The sequence below is a fragment of the Patella vulgata genome, chromosome 4, assembly GCF_932274485.2.
Source record: "Patella vulgata chromosome 4, xgPatVulg1.2, whole genome shotgun sequence".
Classification (NCBI taxonomy): Eukaryota; Metazoa; Mollusca; class Gastropoda; family Patellidae; genus Patella; species Patella vulgata.
In genome coordinates, this window is record NC_065882.2 from 61,697,290 (window position 1) to 61,722,706 (window position 25,417).

Consider the following 25,417-nt stretch of genomic DNA (forward strand, 5'->3'; position numbering starts at 1 on the left):
ATTGTATTCGTTTTGATAGCCTCGTTTGTCACGCAATTAATTTTTCTGCAATATTCTGCTATGCACTGGTTAATTGGACATAAGAAAATCGTGAGTCATGACGTAACGTTATGTAAACATATTTGGTCCAATTTGGAGCTTTGTTTAAAGCATAATGAATTTGTTACACAGTTAGTTATTGGTTGTTAATCAGACTATTTACCAGTCATAATTTGGAACAGAAATTTGCTTCCTTTACAGCAGTGTTAAGTGGGATTAGATATAATCAAACAAAACACCGCGAGGAGTATGGTTACTTCCCGGTCCAAGCTATACACCAAATTTCAGCCTCGGACAGATGCCAACATTGAAATGTGATTGTATATTGCTGTGTGTTTGTCGCCCATAATTTCTCGTGAATATTCTGTGTTTTATCAATCATATGAAGAATCCTACTGAATTTTAGCTCTATATTTTTATGTCTTCCATTGTTAATAACTTCTAGATTATTTGAGGATGAGGTTGTCCAGTTTATAATAGGCAGTTATGAATCACCTCAACACATTATTATTAGTCCAGTCAATTTATGACAAAAAGTTGGTCAATCCTTAAAGAATTGCAAGACAAGGTTTTTTGATGGTTGTTTACCAAAATGGGAGTACCGGAAAGTCCCTAAATTTGAGATTTATTGTCAGATCTTCTAATACATCAGTCATTTTATGAAAAAAGTGAGGCCAACCCCCAAACAATTGCAAGAAAATGTGTTTTCATGGTTTCTGGTAGAGTTGGGTGTACTGAATGACATCCTAAAAGTTGACCAAAATCGGAGTACCGGAAAGTGCAAATGTTGAGGGTAAATGCTAAGTTTTTAAAGTTATTTTCCTTTAAAAGGTAAAACTTCAGTTAAGCATAAGGTCATTATTTTTTAAGCGAAACAAATGAAACTGAGAATTGACCTTAGGTTGTCATGTCAATCATAGATGGTTTTAATAGATATCCGATTCTCCCTTGTGCTATTTTCGAAGGTACCCCTACCCTAAAAAACCTATGACCGAGAACCCATATATCCGAAACGGTATAATTCTGCACTGTTTCGTCATAAAGTAGCAAATTTGGTCATTCTCTCGTTTGTAGATGTGACCAGTGGTGTTAACTCGTTCCTTATACCATTTTCTGGGTACCTCATCGCATTCTGGCATATTTAGTATGTCTATGTTTTGAGGGAATACCCCTACCTGCAGGACAAGCAAATAGATGTGTAAGGAATCATTGACCAAATTGCTCTATATAGAATGAAGTGTGCTGTCATTTAAATGATTTCTAAGACACATGGGGTTGCTTTTCTTTAAATGGGCAACTTTTGCTAACATCCGCGCGTCAATATCGGTTAACTGGGCTATACAGCATTATAGTTTGCATCCGATGTAGAAACTAGAGGAAAGGCAAAAGTTCAATACACGTGGCTGCTGTTAAGAGGGAGTTGACATGTTGTACAAGCATCTGCAAATGCTTAATACGTCGACACGGTTAAGGTATTTGGTAAACTTTTGGGATGTTTTAGAGTACACTCAAATAAACGTAAAAATGCATTAAAACCATTTCTTGCAATTTTCTTGGGGTAAAATCATAAATTGACTGGCCTAATTTTCAGTGATTATTAATTCTAGATGACCTCGTGGGTTTTCTCCGGGTCCTCCGGTTTCCTCCCACTGCTAAAGACCCCTACGCGCAAGCGAATTATTGAAATAAAAATTAAAAAACCATATGATCTAGTTTGTGTCGAGATGTTTTAAGGTTGCTCACTCTATAGAATCTGGTGAACCCTCTAGTAACAAATGACAAATGTTGTCATCGGAACTGTTTAAACTAGTGAGACAAAGAAGTCAACGAAATGTCAGGGATAATTAACTCAGGGGTATATTGCTCTTGCTTACTTTCTAGAGTGTTGTGAACTCTATATTATATGCATTGTTTTAATTAGTGAAGCAAACCATCCCTTAGAATTTCAGTGACTTCTAATAATTACTTATACTTCTACTTTTTATACGTTCACATATGTTTGTGGTCACTCTACAGGTCACAATTATTACCCGATTTTGACGAAACTCAAAATACAGATTTATATCTCAAGGATCTGGGTTCCTGTCGACATTGGCATGTATTGGACCGTAACCTCATGAATTATGGCCACTGATATGACGAAAAATCGTGTTTAGCTTGTGGATCCTCTAGAGATCACAATTTTTATACGATTTTGATCACACTTCAAATATATATTTTATATCCCAAAGATTGGGTTCTTGTCGATGCTTGTGCGTATCGGACCGTAACATCCTCGATTACGGCTCCAGATTATACGAAAAGTTGCAAAATGTGGGCGTATCTTGCATGGCAACCGCTTGTTTTACTTTCTAGAACCTGACAAAATGTTATCTGATCTATTTGAAGTTTATATATATTATTTTTAAGTCATTGCCCTTGTGATCATGTGATTTCTGTAGTAGCAAAAGTCATCATCTAATCTACTTGAAACTGATATTCTTGGTTTAAATCAGCTCGAACCAATGCAATACATTAATAAAATTTCTGATAATTACTTCTAGAGTTAGTGCCCTTGTTTATCTTATAGCATCTTGTCAAGGATCTAGTGAAGGTACAGATTTTGTCTTTCCTAAAGAATCACAATACCTGTATGAACAGCTTGTAGAACCAACAGACCATACACATGTTTTGGGCGAATTGTTTCTGGCAACCTGTCTTTATATTAAGTTGTGCATTTTAAAAATGTTCTACAAATATTGGTTAGGAGTGGGGAACTTTTATTCGGGTATGTCAGAAGTTTTATCTATCCTAGGATTGTACTGGATAAGCGCCTGGATCACCTGAACACCCTCAGAATTTCTAACATGTTTCTTCAATGTTCACCCACAGCTAATTCCATGGAAATAAAGAATTACTTCATGTTACTCATTAGAAGCTTCGAATTCGGATTATATTCGTGTGGGTTGATTTCAAGTGAAACAAAGCAAAAAAACAAAAGAAAAATATATTTCTGCTCTTTTGTATACGGTCTTATTTTCACTACCTGACGACCACTGTCAAGATCGGTCGCATTATTTCTTTTACGTCTTCCTTGTACATGTAAATATTTTTCCTTTTTCATTTTGGGTGAAGCCTGTACCATTACAGACCCGGGAATGTACAGCACAGTGGACACTTACGACTGGCCCCCGGATCAATTCACTTGATTTGATATTTGTTTATTTGGTGCAATGTCTATGTATTCTGTTCTGTCCAAAGGTTTATCTGGTAGATTATTTTTTTAGTGTAGTGCGGTCCCCCTGCACTTACTATTATGTTATATGTCAAGTAAATCGTGTTCAGAGCAAAGCCAGACAAAATGAAACCGAACAACAAAAAGTCCCAAACCATTTGTGTGACAAGCAAAGCAAGTAGGCTGAAAAACATTTTATATGACAAGGAAGTGTCTGTAAGTGCTCGGAGTGTACTTATTTGTGAGAGCGAGTTTTGATGTTAAATCTGCATATAATAGGTTATTTTTTTTTGGCTTCAAGTGATATATAAATTATTATTTAGACATTTATAATTCACATGACAAACTTATAATCAACTCTCTACGTCAGTGATTCTCAACCAACAATGTTCCTAAGTGTGTCGCGAAATTTTGAACGGCACACTAAGAAAATGCGAAAAACCACGTGATCCCAATTGAGTATGCACTGGTGTCTACTGTGAGTTTACTGATTTTCAACCAGATCTTCCTAAGTGTGCCGCGAAATTCTGAAGGGCACACTAAGAAAATGCGATTTTGAGTATTCACTGGTGTCTACTGGGAAGTTCATAGCTGTTTTTTTTTTATTTAGTTTGCGTCATTCTATGTGTCCATGACTAGTCTCGGTCTACGGTTGTATGCTGTCTATTATGACTTGCCATGTTTTTATTTTGCAAAATTCAAATATTTTTCATAAATATTTAGCCAGGTGTGCCGCTATTTTTTCATGTGTTCCAAGATGTGCCGTTGGCAAAAAAGGTTGAGAACCACTGCTCTAGGCCATCGGGTGGCGGAAATGTAAACAGATTAAAATATGGTCGCCATTTAATGATTTAACTTAAAATTGAGAAGCGAGGCTGAGTCTTGATTAATAGGTAACGTGCACGATTCCACTCTTATATAATTTTTTCGTTCAAACGAAATACTAATTAGTTATAACGAAATAACTGGTTTAAACGAAATAATTAATTGGTTTAAACGACATATTTCGTTTAAACGAATTAATTGTTTCGTTTAAGCGAATTAATTGTTTCGTTTTAACGAATTAATTGTTTAGATTGATCAAATTAATCGATTTACGATTTAACACGTCGACTAATGACCCCAATGATCCAATCACCGAATTTGAAAATAAAATAATCTTAAAATCGTGGTCTATATCTTTATCGAAATGCGATCGGACTTTAGGCGTTAATCTTGCAACTGCGATACAAACTAGGTCATTTCGGAACTAACACATGGTTCAGTTTTATTTCAATAATTCGCTTTAGCTTAGGGGTATTTAGCAGTTGAAGAAAACGGGTGGACCCGATGAAAACCCACGAGGTTTATTGAGATAAAATTGAACCATGTGTTAATCCCGAAATTACCTATTAATTCGTTATAACAAAATATTAATGCTCCAAACACCGAATTTGAAAACAATCGTGGTTTCTATCGTTATCGATATGCGGTCGGGCTTGAGGCGGTAACCCTGGAACTGCGCCACACACTAGGTCATTTCGGGATTAACACTTGGTTCAATTATCCCATATTTAAGACATAGTAACCATTTTAAAATCAGTACACGAGTCGTGTACCGTACTCTAGTGTTTGCAATGAACAAAGACAAACATATCCTACAAGACACTGTGGAAGTTATTACCTGACGACAAAAATAATAATTAAAAAACGTGTAGAATAGACGCAAAAGACCGCCGTTTAGAAAATACAATATATATATTTAGATCACTTTATATAATTCATATTACATTAATATGTGCTTTTAGACCTAATTTCGTTTATTTTAAGGTTCATTAGAACAGAGCCATACGCGCTTTTACGGTCGAGTAATAATCCATGCTGCACGCGTATGTATGGTATGGCCATTGAGGAGACGACCACTGTCAAGATTGGTCGCATTATTTCTGTTACGTCTTTTTTGTATTCCTGATTGTTTTAAAATTTGAGTGAAGTCTGTGTCACTACAGGCCCGGAATTGTACAGCGCAGTGGACGCTTACGGCTGGCCCCCGGATCCATTCACTTGATTTGATATTTGTTTATTTGGTGCAATGTCTATTTTCTGTCTTGTCCGCAGGTTTATCTTGTAGATTTTTGTTTTGTGTGTAGTGCGGTCCTCCTGCACTTACTATTAAGTAGATCTAAACGATGAATTAATTATATTAATATGTGTACTTTCGAAGTAGTTTCTTAGATTAAGTGCGATTAAATCAATAAGTATTAAGGGGCTGTCAAAATGGTACCTAGAATTGTATTTTTCGTGCTCGAAAGTACAACCATTGTTTAACCAGAAACTTTTCTGTAAGAAAAAAATGATATTCCTCAAAAAATGATTGCCAACTAAAAATAACTTCAGAAGAATATTGGTTGATTGTTTACAAAACAGAGAGAATTTTGTTTTTCTCTTTTACTTGTCTCATGGTTTTGATTAGTCGATAAGGGAACTTTATGGTCAATCGTAAACGATCGTTATAGTAACTGCATTTATCTGATGTAGACATGGTTAATGAGCTGGCAATCTATTAGGAAATAACCAATGTTTTTAAGAAAAATAATTACTGTGAGAGCTATTATTAAGATTTACATAATAGTGGCGTCACAGCCGCATTGGGCGAGGGTAGCAAAATGCCAGGCCAGGGGCCAGTAACCTCCATTGGGCCTCCACCGAATTTACACCCCCCCCCCCCCGAAACAACCTAATATATTAATTCGGTCTTGCGTACAAATTGAAAGCAAATTATTCACTAATATTTTCCTCGCATCTAACAAGTATCTCATTTATAGTCCACATACTTTTTTAAAAAAGCTATCAGATGAAGAATTAGACTCTTTAAGCATCTAAAATCATAGCACTTTACAGTTTTTAGCAATGATTTTATTGTGATCTTTTTGTCGATAAATTAGTCAAGAGTTAGCTTTGAAGAACACCGTACTGAACTTTTTAAAACTTTTGATTTCTTCTCAGGTAATGTCTTCAATGCCCGAATTGACAACAGTTTGTGCATTGTTTGTTTTCTTGCCCGTAACCTTTGCCATGACAGAGCTTTCCTTTTCGAAATTTAAACGGATAAAGACTTACTTGCCGTCGACCATGTCACAAGAGAGACTAGGTGGATTAGCTATTTTATCAATTGAAAATGCAGACGCCAAAGCGATGGATATAAATAATATTATTGATAATTATCTTTTCTAAAGCTAAAGCTCGTTGTGAGAAATTTTAATACTAATATAGTAAAATAAGGCATTTGAAAAGTTATACAGTCATGATTACATATACAACGCAATGTTATGGAATAATTTTGTGAATGAAAAGCTAAGAAAAAAAAATAATAATAATAAATAAATAATCATAAAAAAGAAAAGCTAAAAATCAAAATTTGACAAGTCCCGCCCCAAAATAGGCCAACTTTCGCCTAGGGCCCCGGACTCTGCAGTTACGCCACGTCTTATGTGTGCTTTGTGAAGCTGGGCCTTGAGCTTTAATTTCTGTTGTGCTTGTGTTTGCATTTCTCTGATTAAAATTAGCGGCTAATAGCATCATTTATTTTCTAGTTAATTTACACGCCGTGTCAGTCAGATACGAAAGTAATTGGGGAGATGCGTGATAATTCAAGAGAATGGATATGTCTGATTGTATAGAAGAAACTTAATGTAAGATCAATGTTAACTGTAATTACATACCAAGACACATCTCAATTACTTATTGAATAATGACAAATGTAACCAGCCAGCTTTAGACTGTCTTCAAGAGCTTTTAAATGCCGCTTTTAATACAGGTCAACGATTTCCATGAAATCCCACCACAAGCAATAAAACAGTTTTGTCTCCCTCATTGACCAATATGAATGAATGAATGAAATATGGTTTAACGGCCTACTTTTCTACACCAACCGAGCTAATTAAGATGGGCATTTGACATACATTGTGCTAGTGGGAAACTTTTCCCAGACAGCACCCGAATTCAACTGTCAAGGTCTCTATTACGTGCACGTCAACGGGCCCATGGTTTTCGTTCCTTACCCAGCCCTCTGTCCTACCTCACTGATAAGGGGAAACCAGGCTGAAAATCCCGATAAACTTTCGCTGTAATTTTTATGTTCCAAAGATCCATTGGTTTCATGTTCCGGTAAGTAGTGGGCCATCGCCAGCAGGTCTATGTTATTCCCTGGTCCAAGCTACCCCAACACACCAAATTTCATCCTTGGGACAGCCCTAGTGTAGCCGCCAACCCTGAACAGACAAACAACAAACGACAGTCACAAATGTTAGTATAAAGTCAAACATTTAAATGGTTTAGTAAGTGGATAATGCCGGTGGCCATAGTATGTCATTGTATGGCTACATGACGTCATACTACTTTTAATGGACTCATTAGACATTTTGATATCATATTTCTATATGTTCATAATAACCAACCGTTAATTATTTTCTTGTACATTGATTATGCGAATATCGGCCATCTTGAATTGTACAATGTTTTAGAGCTTTCCGGATACCAAAATTTGGTAAACTTTTGGGATGTTATTAAGTATACCTAAATAAACGCAATAATGCATAAAAACGTTTATTTAGTGGAAATATCATAAAATGGCTGGTCTATTGATGGCCGAGATGTATATGCATTCTCCAAAACCCATCGTCACAAGAAAGGGGTTCCGAGAACGATAACCATGATGAAAGGTGATTTAGCTGTACGTCATGATGGTCGGATCCTAACCTAGGTGTGAGATGGAATTTCATGGGGTTCGACAGATTAGTTTGTGTCCTTCAGTAACGATACATCACTCGACCAGCTGCCAGGGTGTCCCGAGAAAAGGAAAAGCAGGTGGTTGTATTGTACAGATCAGATAGTAAATAGCATTGTTAATTTAATCTAGTGGAGAATTAACAGAAAAGTAAAGTAAATTATGAATGAGAATTCTTCAACCTTAAATCTGAGTGGAGTGCAAACATTGATCAAACATACTGGTCTTGATGGTCTTTTCGTTTCCGATAACAACTTTTCGCGAAGGGCTATAATCATGGTTAAAGATGATTGGAACGACTGATTAAGATTTACAATGTTACCAATCCCGATGATGATGTAGAAAATGATGTCAATGACGACAACGACAATGCTAGCAATATGGCAATTTATATTTCGAATGTATTTTATTCATGTCATCCATTCAATCAGTCAATCAGGATCTTTTTCTTTAGTCATCCACTGTTATTCATTGTCGGTTGTTTCCTATTTGCGTCGTTGAATAGGAAAAGGTTAGCTGTAAATTATATTCTTGTAAAAACTGTGAAGTTCATAAGAGATGTAAATGATTTAATAAGCCGAGAACAGTTAACAGTGACAGACTGAAGGTCATTGTTGTATACGCCTATGTTGGACCAAAACAGTTGTCAGTTTCATTTCAACTCTATTATACACAAGGTAAGACAAGTTTTAATTAAAATTATCATCAATTCCAGGGGGACCTTATAAGCTTTATAAAAAAATTTCGGTTGGCTACATAGAACTAATTATTCATGGATATACAGACTCAGACCTCGTAACATGACTGCTTTATTAAGATATAAGACCAATTAAATCTTATTTTCGTAATAATTCCGTGTATTCTTATGTACTGTCCCGGTTATCAATGCAACTACCGGATCCAAAGATTTATTTTCAGTAGACAGAGTCGATATAGATATTGAGTTTTTTTTGCCCCCACGGGCACTTTTTCCTCGTGCAAAAGCAAAGGTCACCACATCCTTGATGCATTCATTTTCCCTCTTCTGTCACCAGTATGACAATGCCGATTTGTTATCGGTGAGTGCAGTGGGACGCTTCTGGTGTATTTATGTATATGCTTTTAATTGTATAGATAGAATATGACCTTATACAAGAATACGTTCTCTGTTTTATGTATTGCTGTTGGCTTGTTTACATAAACTGTGTGATAAATTGATTATTTAACAATGGTGACTGTGTTTTGTTGAGACTACTAATATTATGAAACACCTGTTTTAGTGACCTTTACAAAATGTCACTGTGTCATCATTTCTAACAAAACTGACAGACAGTCAAATACAGAGACAGACAGGCCATTCACGATCACGCTTTTACAATTTTATTGCCACATGTGGGTGGTTTGGGTTCAGTTCAGTTGTGGTAGATTGTTTTGCTTCAAGATCTATCCTCGTCAGAAACAGAAAAAATTGCTTAGAATAGTTTGTTCTACAACTAAACTGTACTAACCAGTTATATGGGTCAACAATCAAAACCAAAATGTTTAATTGTTTATGACATGACCACGTTCCGTTGGTCTCGAGCATGGTCCACAACTAGAATATTAATTGATTATTTATTTAAGACCATGATTAGTTTTAGTGATCATCGTTTCATAAAAAAAAACTTTTGAGCTATTATTCTTCAGCATTCCACACAGGAAAATAAAAGTTTTCATTTTTTTTAGAACAACCACCAGTTCTTCAGAATTCCACAGCAGTATTATTAAGGATCAGTTGTTATCTTTCAACATTCCACATAATTCCAATACAATATAGAACTATGTATATCTTTATTACCATCTTTAGAATAATAATACAATTCCAATACAACACAGAACTATTCATTTCTTTAAAATCGTCTAGTAAGATGTTCCGTTATAGACACATGCTAGAGTCAGGTGTTCCATTACAGATACATGTACTAGGGTCAGACGTCCCGTCATAGATACATATCTAGAGTCAGATGTCCCGTTATACACACTTCTAGTGTCAGGTGTTCCGGTATACATTGTCAGGTGTTACAGTACGTTGTGATACATAACAAAGGCGCACGATTAGTAAAATGACCCCGAAACATGAAATGAAATGGGGTTTAATGTCCTACTGTTCTGTTCCAACTGGGCTAATAAAGACGGGCATACACCATACTGTGTGCTATGAGGGAATTCCAACTGTCAAGGGATCTTTTACGTGCACTAGACAGCTGTACTTGTCAGGCCCTCCGTCCTGCATCACTGACAAGTGGAAACCACGCCGGAAAATCCCGATGAACTTTCTCGGCCAGTGCTAGCGAGCCAGCGTCTTACCCACTTAGCCACCGTGGCTCCCTCCAGAAACATAATTTTACAAATTTCAGTAGTAGTTAAAGGAAACTGGTATCAAGAGTTTCGAAGTGGAAAGCAGCATACTATGTACGTTACCCGATTACATATTTAATAATAATATATTATTTAGATTTAAGGAAATGACCCATGTCTATCATCTTGAATGACAGTTATATTATCATTTAAACATGCATTATGCAAGAGGTAAATTTGCCTATTGCAGGTTTTTTTTGTTGTTTTTTTTTGGGGGGGGGGGGCTGAAATGTTATCTAAATTATTAATTAGACATTAATTAACTTACCAAGACCATAATCAACTCTCGATGTCATCGGAAGCCTGCTATATTTAGTGGATTCAAATACGTTTTATGGTAGATGCTGTAACCGTAAAAAAATATTTATTATCGTAACAATGGTAATGACGATCGTGGCTAGATTATAATCATATCGCCGATTCCTTGGATCAGAGTGAAGTAATTGACGGAAATTTTCAAAATATTTTCTTTTCATTATCAAACTTTTTAGCTATTATAATAGCGAAAATTGCCAGCTCTTTATCTAATCTTACCCAATGCCGCTTTAAATAATGATTTTTTGACAAGTCATATCACGCAACAATAACTTTTATATTGTGTCTAAATTGTTATACGACCACTTTGCCCAATTAATTTCTCTTTATATATTCATTTATTTTGACTTGGGGGAGATTTAAGAGGCTTTTATAGTTCTTGCAATATTCTTTCTGCTAGACGTGAATAAGTGTACATGAAAAGGAAATAGCTACAATGTTAACTTTATAAATGAAAACAGCCTTGTGGTCAGTTTTTAAAAAGATATATGACATGGTGTCTAACAAGTTTTCGGTTCGATTTCAAAATGGCGCCAATGTCCTTTAAATAAAACATATCCACAAAGATAACTATTTTGCGTCATGAAAGTTGAATTAATTTTTTTGGGTATTTATATTAGAAAATGTCCAGAAATAAGACTAGAGATTTATATATAGATCAATATGACATTATTTATGAATAGTCCCAAGACGGACGAAAAGTACTTTAAAATGTTAAAATGTTATTAAACCAGTGTTGAAATCAGTTTGTGTCGCCGTGTTGAAATCAGTTTGTGTCGCCATACCTTTTATCTTTTCATCGTTTACCGTGAAACAAAGTATTGCAGCTTTACGGTTGTGCTAATAATTTTGGATGTATATATATTACAGGGATTATTATTCATTTTTATCCTCGGTATAATACTATTCAATAAGGTTGTTAGCCTCCTTTCTTTGTCCACTTAACCTGATCCATTTAATCCATTTAAGCTAAAAGGAATCAGTGATTTCATATGTCCTGTCATTAACCTTTCTAGATCAATTGTACCGCCGACACAAATACATAGATACAGGAGCCGTGGTTAACCTAAAAATATATCAGTCGCAGAAGTAAAAATCTGATGAAGGAGGTCATCAATTCTACTGCTAAATATTAACTATCAATTTATCATATTCATACTGAATACCCGTGTGTTGCTAAACTCTGTATGACACCTTTGGTTTAACAAAGTAACACAATGCGATCATGAAAGATTTCCAGTATAAAGGCTGTTGAAATAGTTCTTTATTTTATTTTTTCTAAACGCTTTCTTAAATTAAATTAGACATATAATCGTACGTTGTGGCTTTCAAATGATCAAATTATTGATATGATCTTAAAACGATAGAAACAATGGACATCGCATTATGTAAGATTCAGATAAGGAGCTGACAGTTCTCGCTGTAATAGATTAAAAATTAGAAAATGAAAAGAGAGTATGTTGAACATTTCAGTCAATTTTTTTTATTTTGAGCCGAGTTGTGGCCGTTTGAATAACAATGCAGTCTCGATTGCCATTACTAGATCGTTGTTGCGATAATAAAGTTTCGATAATCGTGTTTAAATCTATTGAAAATCAAAACTATCCAATGATTTAGGGAGTTGATTATGGGCTTGGAATGTGAATAAATATCTAACTAGTGATTTATATTAAATTTGAGGTCAAACGAAAGATCTGTATTGGTTAAGAAAAAATATTTTAATGACCTAAAACACCTGGACAGCAGTATTTTAATATAGTTGGCACTAGAAATATCGGTCGAGAAACGTATCTTTCCAGACATTGACACTCAGTGCGAACATGGTATAATCCATCTAATGACCAGATTTTGTAAATATTTGATTCTGTGGAACAACCTAGATTAATCGTTATACATCATTATGGACAGACAAGTTGTGACTAATCGAGTAGAGAGGTATCTAGACTAAGTCTAGAAGATTATAAAGCGCGGCACCATTAAAGCTATAGGTCAAATTGATATTGTGGTTAATCAGGGATCTGTATTCAAATGGCCTCTCTTCTGTTGTCTCCTTTCTCACTGTTTATTAAAGCCCAACAGCCTCCGTTTTCTAACAAAAATTACTTGGACATCCTATGCAAATATGACAGCCGCTTGTATTGGCACTATCCAGTACCTCTGTTAAACCAATATTTCAGCATTTAGTGTAATTATTTTAGAGCACAGCTTATTTCAGAATGAGTGTAAGCTACTTTTTTTAGGGCACAGATTATTTCAGCATAAGTATAATTATTTTATAATTTGACTGAAGCAACCTCTAACTGGATGCTCGTCTTCGGTTAGCGTTTGACCTACTACTCTGGGGGTCGCGGTTGCAAACTGAGTAACTTGGATGAGTTTCTCGGAACCCTTGGTTTCCCCTTGTCATTTGGGATTGGCGAAAGGTCTGTCAAAGAACAGCGTCTAGTCTGATGGGATGGGAAGAAACACCGTGTACACATTGGTATTCAAGTACAATAACACCTGGCAGTTGGAATTCGAAATAAGAGTAGGCAGCATTGCCGCTGTTCGGGCAAAGGTTCCTTCAAAGCAAATTACACTGTGTATGCCCTAATGGAGCACAGAAGTACCACCTTGACCCTATCCCTCTACTTTTGTCAGTAGCAGATACCGATACGATAAATACCAGACACCAGAAAGGAAAACGCCTTTCACTGTACCAGTATATGTTATCCGGTGATTAGTTAAAACAACAACAGCCATTCGTGCTAGACAACAAAGATAATAACATAGCGTCCGTTCGTGATACCGAATAATGTCCCTGCAATTAATTCGTGAAGCTACAGTACATATAGAATCTAGATGATTAATTTGGAAACTGACTGGTTCCAACAGTAAACGTCAACGCCGCTGTTTACCAAGCAATACGAAATGGGCCATTGAAATTCAGCGAAGTTACACATAAAGTTGAGTTAAATCCGTCGTTTTCATATTATTTAATACATTGAGAATGTATTATGAAACCACTGGGTGTGAGAAAATAATATGAAAATAATGTGAGAACGAGAATATAGTGTTAGAATGTATTCTTAACCCCACTTTTATGTCTTTATTCATTCCTAAATTCCTATCTACTTGGTCAAAATAACAATTTTTGTAATTTCAAGAGATCGAAATCACGAAGAACTCTAAATCTTATAGATATCTGCAACCGGCTTGATTTCAACTCTGTATTAATCCAAGAATAGAACTGAACGGGTTATTTTCGTCAATTTGAATTAATTTTCTTTGAAATAGACCCCATTGATTTCTTTTATTTATTTGCCGTTGAATGGTATCACTTTTCTCTCTTTGAGCGTGACGTATGTGGTATTTGATTAGTTTAGAACCCATCTTGTCGATTTGGTTGTAGTTTGTTTTACTTGTCGTCTAAAGTCGATAAAATATTCATGAAAATCGACAAAAGCCGCCAACTAAAAACGATTTACTACCAATTTGTGACTTGTGAAACTGAAGAAAGCACTACTCAGTATATATTAGGAATTCTTCATGGCCATTTTCTTGTTAAAATGGATATACCAGGGGATTTCAGTGTCAGTGATAAATATTTAAGAAAATGTTCAGTAATTTGCATATTTTAATTGTACTTAATTTCAACGTATATTGTCATCCCTCGCGTTCGGCTTTGAGTTGTGGGTCCGCCCAAACTGACACTCGGGATGCACTGGATTCCACATTATTCATACATTTTTAATGAATCTGGACGCAGTTTGTCAGTTAAAATCATCCTTGACATAGTCTTAAAGTAGCTAAGTCTCTAACTCAATATCATCCAAAGTCTTCGACATTGAAAACACGAATTATTTGTCAATATAAATCAAAATTGATGTTTGGATCTTACCGGGAAAAGATGGGCTTCTGATATCCAACATGTAAGACAAAATAAACATTTTACCATTGGTACACGAATCGTGTAACATAATGCGTTTCAGTGCCATTTGTAACAAGGAACTCGAAAAACGAGACTAGACGTATTCCACAATTTAATCATATCAAACGGTGACTCGTATTCTTTTCTGAAGAGCATGCACAATAAATTCTATCGGTGTAGACTGGAATAACCAGACGCTAGATGTTGCCATTCGATTGAGACTTCTGGCGTATTTTGCCGAACATAACTGTTTTGAAATTAGCGTAAGAACGGAAACGATTGAATGTAAATCAGTTCATTTACATTCATATTACGTTATTATATGCGTTGCGACCTATTTGTGTAAATTTCTAGGTCCAAAATATTAGCGATTTAGCTCCTTTAAGATAAAACTGGGAACGCATTAAAATCTATATTTGTCGTCTGATTTAAATGTATATGTGTTCTGATTTACTACCAATGTTCTAATTTCTTTATTTGACCAATATTGATTTTTAAATGTATGTCCTATCATACAATTCTAAATAAACCTAACTCTCTATTATAAAGAATGGTCTTAAATTATAAAAACTGAGGTTAATAATTTGTTTCGCTATAGAATCAACTTCAGAGGATACCATTTCACTGTCATTATATTCTTTAATCAAGAAGCAACTGTATTGTTCACGTCCTACTGTTCTGCTCCGACTGAGCTAATGAAGACGGATATACATCATAGTGTGCTACAAGGGAAATTTTGCCTGACAGCGGCGCTACTACCTACTCTTACATGTATATCGAATTCCATCTGCAAAGAAGGGATCTCTATGTGCACGCTAATGTGTACACGGGGCCTCGTTTTTTTTCAATCTGAACGACTGTACATTGTCCCTTGCCACACAGGGACCTTTGGGTTAGCGAGTCAACTTCTTACTCACGGTGGCTGGCCTCGGATTTCCGTAATACATGTATTTCCACAGTAATGCTTTTGATGTATGTATATTGAAATAGTGATGGTAATTTGTCATTTTCATGATATTCTCTCAAACTCTACCAACAAACTTTCAGTGTTGTAAAACTGCCCTTATTGTCAAATGTAATTCATCACTCTGGATAATCTACATAATAGACAATGACAATCCAACAGAAACACAGAACAGCAAACACCATGGTGTCCTTTCAGTAATCATTTTATAATATTAAATTATTGGTTTCTGAATATGAACATTGGTTCTATTCACAGTCCTATTAAACAGGGGGCAGTCAAAAACTGTTATAATGCTCTATCCCGCACACCACTCACATCCTGATGTCAACTGATAAATGTTACTAAGAAGTGCCAAAGTTATAAATCGAAAACGTGTGATGTGCATACACAATCTGTTTCACAAAGTATTACGAAAGTATTCTAATATCTCTGTAAAAGATGACTGCCTTCAACACATGACGTCATATCACGCGGCGTCAAACATTGGCTCAATGGCGCGTGCATTGTTTACATAAGACGTTACTGATTCGAGCAGAATGGCGCCTTTTACTCATTTTAATAGCCATTTACACTAAAATAGGAAATAATTTTTACCTACTATACTTCAAAAGTCTTTATTTATTTTTCTAATACATAAAAATAAAATGTTTTAGAATTTAATTTGTCGAAGGAAAAAAGTTAATATTTGTGGCTCATTAAGTCGCATCGATGTCATCCTTATCAGTGATTGTCGCGGCCTAGCGAATATTCACCGCGGATCAGTGTGGTGCATACAGTTTGTGTGTGCAATGCGTTCTATAAATAATAGTTAACTTCGTATCTGCGCAGTCACGCTTTCGCGTTCCTTCTGTACTACTGAAAGGCGACGGCAATCAAGCATCATATAATGACAATTTCAATGAGATAAAATAATACAAACGTAATGCTCCCAGTGAAAATAAAACTGTTGTGAAGAACCCTCGAAGTTTTTCAAATCTTGTAAACTTTTCTTGGCCTATTTCTGCCCCCCCCCCCCCCCGCCCCACTCTCCCAACGTACACATTGATAAATTACCGCATTGCACAAGTGACCATAAAAATAAACCATGTATTAGTCTTAAAACATCTTGATAATCAGCTGTCCCACCTCACATTCTGTGAGTCAATATTCTCGTTTATCGAAAGTAGCATACCGAAAACTAGGACGTTAAACCCCATTTCATTTCATATCATGTAACATTTTTTTATTTCAAGGAGTCGATTTCTCCTCCAATCTAATAACACGGTTGTTTCATTGTCTTCTTCAGCCGGAAAAGACCTGGCATCATTTAGAATGATAATAGCTCCCTGACAGAAGATTGCCTTTATTTGTTGGATGCATTTCAAAATGGTTGACAGACAAAAAGTACAAGTCAATCAGTAGAGACCAGAATAGCGGATATAAAGAAGTTGTACAATCTGTTCTTGTCGATGTAACAGGAAACAGAGTCACCTTTAAAATAAAATATAATCAAACATCGAAAGTGATCGGATTTGTTTTTATTGTATTTGGCAAAGATGACGTGAAAGATGAAGCCAAACAATTTGAACGGAATCAATACAATATAAAGATAGCCTTGGGTGCCACTGAACCTGGTCAAAGATCGTTTTTGTCCTGGTCCAGCAAAATTTTATTTTATTTCAGTTACAAGTTTACTAGATAGCATAGTCGTCAATACAGAAATTTCCAAAAGTTATATAGTTGAATAGTTAGACTATTGATATAATTTGATGTCTAATTGTGGATTTTCAAAACGCATGCATTATAAATTACTACTGAATATACAACAATATGGCCTTTATAAAAACCTATGAAAGTAACATTATTTGATGGCTTCGTTTTTGTTATTTGTTTAAAAAATCCAACAAGTTATTACATTAAAAGAAGTAATCGCCCTTTATAAAACTCATATCTGCATTGGCCACACGTATTGGTATATTTTAGATGCAACGTGTAAAAGATTATGGACAGAAAAACATATGGTAATTTATTAGTGTTCGAGTAGAAAATAAAGGCGTGCAATCTCAGAATTCTTCATAAATTTTCTATAACATTAATATATATTAATTTTCGCTGTAGAAAACCAAACAGTTGAAGTTTTGTGTATTTATGACTTTTTGTATTCTGTACAGTATTTAATGATGAAATATGAAATGGCCCTTAATGATTATTGGGTTGTTATTGATATTAGAAAAATGAAAATTTTTCACCTATGTAACGCCGAGCAACTAAGCTAATGAACAAAGTCAAAGATCACAATGTACCATATTTAATGATAGGCCTACTTCGCCCCAAGCCTATACGTAGCAAAATTACGCCCCCCCCCCCAACATTCTTATTACGTTTCACGTTTGTTCCAAAGTGTTTAAAGAATTTCGTATGGAGTCACATTAAAATATTCAAACTGATAAACATGTTATTTTTTGCTACAGGCACGATTTCTTTCACTAAACTTTAATACCATTAGTTATTTATATAGACATCAAAGATATGCCCAATCTTATTAAATTTAGGTATACCGTAAATAACATCAAAGATATCTATAATGACATACCCTGTTTGTTCTTTATCATTAGCTTCTGGCACCTGTGTTTATCCCTCTTATTACAGGTAAATATATTGATGATGATGGTAATGATAGGAACATCATCAAGGGGATTAAAGAAATAACTATATTAAAGATGTGTCTTTATTTCCCGTGGCATTTTTTTTTATCTTTAAGAAACAAATGTGACTATTTCAAAGCAGAAAAGTAGGAAGATATTCCACATTTCATTAATTCCTATGTTCAGACGGTTCTATAGGCCGAAGATTCAATATTCCTAAAGTTCTTTGCAAAATAAACTATTCATAGAAATTTCGGATTTTTTTTATCTAGTAAGGCTATAGGAACCGTGGTGACTCAGTTAGTAGAAGACAAAGAGACGCTGGCTCGCTAACCTGGAGGTCCCGGATTCAATCCCGGTGTTTGCCGAGAAATTTCCTCTGGGTTTTCCGGCGTGGTTCCCCTTGTCAGTAGTGCAGCACAGATGGGACGAAAAACCGAGGTGCCGTGTACACATTGGCGTACACGTAATAGAATCCTTGACAATTAGGTATTCCCGGTTGGAGCAGAAAAGTAGGATGCTAAACCCCATTTCATTTCACTCCGTTTTTACTAACGATTAAGACCGACTGTATTTCTTATATATAGACAATTGTTAACGGCAATATTAAAAGTGTGGGATGTTTGTGCTGAAGGTATTTGTATTTAATATTATGAATAATTTGATTCAATTTTACAGTTTTCTCTGCTATTTATAGACGTTTGCACATTTATTTCCTATTGTCAGACATATATTTACTTGAAGCATTCGATTCTCATATGATATATTGGATTTCATTCCGGCTTAACAGCGCTACAATTTTAAACAATTGTGGTGTTTAGATGTGAATCATTAAATTGGCAAAGCATTTTAAATCTTCAATATGCCGGATATTAAAAAAAATAATTTTAGGATCCTCTTAATATTACAGAACATTGTCCACAAAACAAATGTTTTAAGATACAATTTTGCATTTGAACTCATTTAAATATGGTCGTATATTTTTGCATCCCTTTTTGTCAGTATGTGAAAGATTAATCGAAATATATTTGGAAGATAGAACTCAAGAAACTCATAGAAAAAATCTGTAATTTCCCACTACGCAGGCCAATCCAAATGGCACGGAAAAGACGGTTGTACAGACCCGCCATTCATGGTGAGACTGGTACCAAACTACATACTTTTGTTTTCATTGAAATCGTAAAATTTTCTAGAATTTGTTGGCTAAAATAAATCGTAAAAGACAATCGGGATGTTAATGGGAGTATGGTATTAGAAAAACAGGTAGACCAAATACTAATATGTTGGATTATTGCTTCGAACATCATTTTCATTGCACAAGAGTTATACATAACCCCACCCCCATTCTTTTAAGTTCTTTCCGGTGATAACTAAGATTGTTTTTGTCCATATTTCAATTGTCCATAATTATTATAATTATTTATGAAATCATTTGATTTTTGGATGTGATGCGTTGAAAATACATATCTATATGATGTGTAGAACATGCAAATCTATAACATATATTTCGATGTCGGCCACTTTTTGCTGTTATTGACCTTGTCGATTTTTCTCGGTAATAATGGGACCGGATAGAAAGCGATGTTTTAAATATTGATCTGGCATGCACACTGTGAACTGTTGGTGTCTAATAAAATGATACACAAATAAGCCTTATTCTGTATTTAGGTATGTAATCGAAAAATTGAAAAGTGTATTAGAGCGTCTGACACATAAGCGACAATTTATCGAAATATTTTAATCAGATTGGAGCGGAATTGTTGTATTGTGTATATAGTAAACATTAGTTTTAAGTACATGTAACTTTGTTTGGTCACTTTATGTGCTCTAAATTTGTCAAACTGAGTTATAAAACCACCTACGGACTTTTACATTAAAACCAACATTTATCTGTCATTGTTCCAAATGAAGGATCACCGTATGTCACTCTTTACTTAACCGTAAAAATGATGCTGAGAGCAAGAAAAGTTTAATTGTGAATGATTATTTATATAAGCGCTTAATCATATCGAATAATATTCTAAAAACGTAGAATTCTGTCCTTTGAGATTTCAATGACCCACGGTCTAGTAGATATCGTGATTCGACATAACTGTAAAAAGTTCAGCAAGTATATTCTTTCTCAAATTAGTCAGGCAGAAACATCGAACATGGCAAGTTAATGTCTGTATATAGTATATAACTCACTTTTAAAATTTTCTATTTTAGTTTATTTCCAAAAACTTTCTTGATTATCTGACACACTGTTGCATCCACCTCCACGATGATTCGTTTAATATTCCTAGAGTTTTTGTTTGTAAATATGTTTATCCAGTTATCAGCAGTAAATTTTGATCAATAATCCCAGATTCTCATGGACTGGTACCGACCATAGGAGGTGATTAAAAGATAACAATTCTTCCAACCAATATTAAAAATCATTTAGAGTATTCTGTTAGACCAATTGAAAATCGTTTATTTAGAAGATTTTTTTTCTCCTGAGCTCTACCAGTAACTGGAATATTAAATAGATAATAAACCACTATTGAAGGACGTTTACAATTGGGTAGTGACTTTGGCTTACGTCATATCGACATGTAGTAGGACCTGATTATGTCTAATTGACCTCGTCTGACAGTATATAAATTATACAGTTACCGAATTGGTTCTTGAATCAATCGTTATAACTATTTATTACACAGATTGTCTAGGCTAGTCTCCAGTTTATCGTTTTTTAAAATGGTCAAATTACATTATGTAAGCCTCTAGACGTCTTGGTTTGCCTCGTTTAACTGGTTTTTTTTTGACAATTTCTGACATTCTGCTTCATTTAGATCGCTTGAAGCTTGAAAATGAATTGCTTAGAGTCGATATATTAAAAGTGAGGAATTATTCATGGATGGAGAATACCCTTGAAATCCCACCTAGACACTGATAATTTAATTTAAGGTAATATTACGTCTTTGAATTAGTTTTAGAAATGAAGATGGTATGGGTATTGGAATCATCAATTATATGACAGCCATTACCTTCTATTGCGGCAATATGGCAGAAGGCAAAAATCATTTTGCATTTTAAAGTGAAAAACACACAATAACTGAAAGGCATTTTTTTCAAAAAATACCTTGTTGCTAGTGGATATATAAATCAAATTGGACACAGGAGAACACTTTGTTCAGTTTAACTCTGTTTTAATTTAAGAAACGATATCAAAGAAATAATGACAGAAATTCAGTTTATAGATTTGTTCACGTTATACTCCAAGGAAATTGGTAAACAGTGTTTTTCATTCTGTATTACTGGAAAATTTTAATCTGTCATTTTGTGGGTTTTTTTGTTTTTTTTTAAAACCCCAATATGGTTGATATTTTGCATTTTGTTAAGAAAAACTCTAAATGTGATATAAATAAATCACTCTTTAAGACATTTTTTTCTAAATGATTTATTAGACTATACATAATAGAAATCAGATATACTTTTTTCTAAATGATTTATTAGACTATAAATTATAGAAATCAGATATACTTTTTTCTAAATGATTTATTAGACTATACATTATAGAAATCAGATATACTTTTTGAAATATTTTATGTGTGATTATGAATGACGATGGTTGTTATTAACTTACGAAAATGGATGGCTAATTCAATCAAACCTTTTCACACCTAGTTAGAGATGGTTGGCATCTTCATACTCATTTAGGTCTTTTTATTCAATCAAACATCTTCATACCTAGTTAGATCTTTCTAGAATTCAAACATTCAGTTAATTCAACCAAGCATCGTCATACCTAGTTAGACCTTGCTATAGAAGTTTAATTCAATCAAACATCTTCATACCTTTTTAGATCTTGCTATAGAAGTTTAATTCAATCAAACATCTTTATACCAAGTAAGATCTTGCTATAGAAGTTTAATTCAATTAAACACCTCCATACCTAGCTAGGTGGATTACTTCAATCAACCATCTTCATACCTAGTTAGATCTTGTTATTGATGGTTAATTCAATCAAACATATAAACCATCTGCATACCTTGTGTGGTGAAATAGCCAGACCTTTAAGATGTTAAACGCAATCTCTGTTGGTTTGTTCTTCAAGAATAGTGGATAGTTCTAGACATCGATAACCTTCTCACCTAGACATTCCCCCTAATAGATTGTTGATTTATACGCCTATTCATCTGATTAACTCAATCAAACATCTGACCAGGTTATTAGGTAGGTATTTGTATATGACTAACGGTTTAGACCGACTCTTTGTCTTGCTATAGATAATTTATTTGTATTAACCTTGATTAATGACGAATAATCAATGGCAATAGTGCTGGACGAAAATATTTTTAGTTCTCAAATATGCACGATATTACGAGGGCTGGCTAAACAGTTCTAAGCCTGAAAAGTATTGATCAATTAGGTTGAAACAAACTTTTGCGACCAACAAGCACAATCATTGAATGAATTATAGACATAATAGCTGCAACTGTAGTGTTATTATTGTCTTTTTTAAAACAATATTTTTATTCAAGATGCATGAAATGGGTTTGGGGAAAAGGGTTAGCCTTTGTAAAACCCCTATCCGCCTTTGGTGAACTTACCCATTGAAATCCCCAGAAATGGACAAAACATTGCTATAGGGCAGTCATCAAGTACCTGCAACTGAAAGGATTAACCCCTACACAGATACATGCCGACATGGTCTCCACTTTAAGAGATGAAGCCCCTTCCTTTTCCAACCGCGTCCTGGAAGGTCATCAACAGCAGCCATTCAAGAAAAACATTACCCGAGTGCATGACATGGTGACGGCTGGTCGACGATTGGCCACTCGACATATTGCCAGTGTTGTGAGCATCCTTCAAGAAAGGGCTGAGCACATTATCACCAACGAAAGAATAACAAATATTTCTGCAAGGTGGATGTCAAAGTCCTTGACTCCGAATCAGAAACCGGATCAGAAACGTGTCAGATTCCTGACGTCGCGTGACAATCTGCGCCGTTTTGAATCAGATCCTGATAATGTTTTGATCTGATTTGTAACCAACAAGAATCCAAAATATAATTCAGTCATATACCAAGTACATGTAATGAAGACGTCATGTCAGTTGTGAACGACTTTTTTTAGGGTGCCGAAGAAAATGTCTTCCTGACAGTCCTGTGGACTGCTTGGACGATTTACCTGGTGTGGGTGTATGTTTCGTTGTCTAGCAACCTAGCTTAACCTTAAATAGAGAATAGGAAAGAAAACGCGAAATATATGGTCCACGTGCTAGAATACTACCAATTATAACTTATTTGCTAATCTGGAATGCACTATAAGCTATTTGTTTTAATGTCTGAAAATGGCTGTTAAAATAATGCAAGAAAGAACATTGACGGCATCGGTGTAAGACTAAATTTGTCACCAACCGTCACGTCATGCACTCGAGTAATGTTTTTCTTGAATGGCTGGAATTCTATATTAAAACCACCAATTTATTTTATCTGTCAAAGTTCCAAATAAAGGCCCAACCATCTATCACTCTTTACTTAACCATGCAATTGATGCAGAAAAGCAGGAAACAGTGAATTATTTATAATAACACTTAATCATGTCAAATAGTATTCATGTCTAAAAAAAACCCAAACAACCGCAATTTTCATTTTCTAAAAGTTTTATAATCTGTCCTTTTGAAAAACAGCTTCGTGACCCACAGCCTGGTAGATAAATTTTTTTTAGATATTGAAACACTTAAAAACTCAAATGTTAAGGAGTCTGAATTACATTAATATTTACATTTACAGTTTATTTTTCAGTTTGCTATTTTATTTAGCTATACCTATAGGAGCATCGTTTGATTTGGTAGAACTTATGTCTCCATAGATCGCGCCGTCAGTTGTCGTATTTTCGTTTTGCTTGAAATACAGAAGTGTATGTTTTTTGCGTATATCGTGGTATGAATATCAACAGTTTTCGAAGTATTTCACAGCGTCCTGTCAATTAGTATTATATATTATACAATTATATTTAATTAGTTCTTAAAGTTATATAATTATTTCTAGGCCCAGAATTTTTTTAATGAGCTAATTACATTACGCAAATCTCTAGATGTTTGCCTCATTTAACTTTTTTTTAATTTTTGACAATTCGTGAGATTCTGCTTCACTTAAATCACATGAAGCTTGAAAATGATTCGTTTAAGAGTCGATATATCAGCCAAAGAAATACGGGAATGTATTCACGAAAGGATACTACTAGACGCTGATAATTTAATATATGGCTATATTATTTTTTTGTATTGGTTATATACGAGATCTGAAGTCGGTATATAGATATTGTCTTTTTATAGAAGTGGTATGACAGAAGCCAGTAACGTTGGTTATTTCAAGTTAAACACAAAATGCCTTAAAGCCAAAAGGCATTGTGTTTTGTTAGTTTAAAAAATATAGGTTAGATAAGTAGTAGTTATTAGCACCCTTTCCGAGGTGTATCGGTGAATATCAGGACAGTTTTGGTCGAGGGGCCCAGCCGAGGCGGTGCCGAGGCGGCTCCCGACCAAAACTGTCCTGATATTCACCGATACACCGAGGAAAGGTGCTAATAAGTTACTTACATCACATTTCTATCGAGTATTGTGAAGCAAAATGTGAAAAATAGTATTTATTATCGAGTCGTTTCAACCGAAAAGTGACAAATACTTTCTGCTCTTTCATTATTTATCCCTTTATGAGCCTCACGTTACATTTCATGGTAGAATGATTTCGCAGTGGAGAGACGACCTGAGTAGTATTTACACGTGCGTCTTGCTATGATACTCTGAGCGTAAAACATTCACGTGTTTGTTTAGACCACATCGTCAAAACAAACTTGTCTATGGCGTAGAGGAATGCGATATTATTAAATGTAGTGTAAAGGAAATGCGAAACGTGGGTCATTCCTGGTGAAAGTATGCATCGGCGGATGGTTCTTCCGTTGAAATTTATTTGTAATAAAGTTTATGACTTTCTAGGCGTTTTTTTTTCATCCTGCTTATTTTCAATGCCTGTGAAGTGTCAAGCAAGAGAACTGCGCCTTCTATCATCACAATTAATTAAAATAATTATTCAAAATTCTAATTTATATATTTTGCATATTAATATAAATCAAACCAAATTAGGAAATAGATGCCAATTGATATGTATAATAATTGATTTTTGTAATATGTTGTTATGTTAATTTAATGTCATTGTATATGTTTTTGAACTGCCATGTAG

The 25,417-nt window shown here is 34.7% G+C and overlaps 1 protein-coding gene across 1 annotated transcript in view; it reads left to right on the forward strand.

Moving 5' to 3' along the window:
* Positions 1–8,602: 8,602 nt before the first annotated feature.
* The window catches only part of LOC130012394 (5-hydroxytryptamine receptor 1B-like), a 99,752-nt gene continuing 82,937 nt past the window's right edge, over positions 8,603–25,417 (forward strand). Inside the window, exon 1 of the mRNA XM_056100230.1 lies at positions 8,603–8,695. The gene's annotated coding sequence lies outside the window, so the exon portion shown is untranslated. The remainder of the gene's footprint in view (positions 8,696–25,417) is intronic.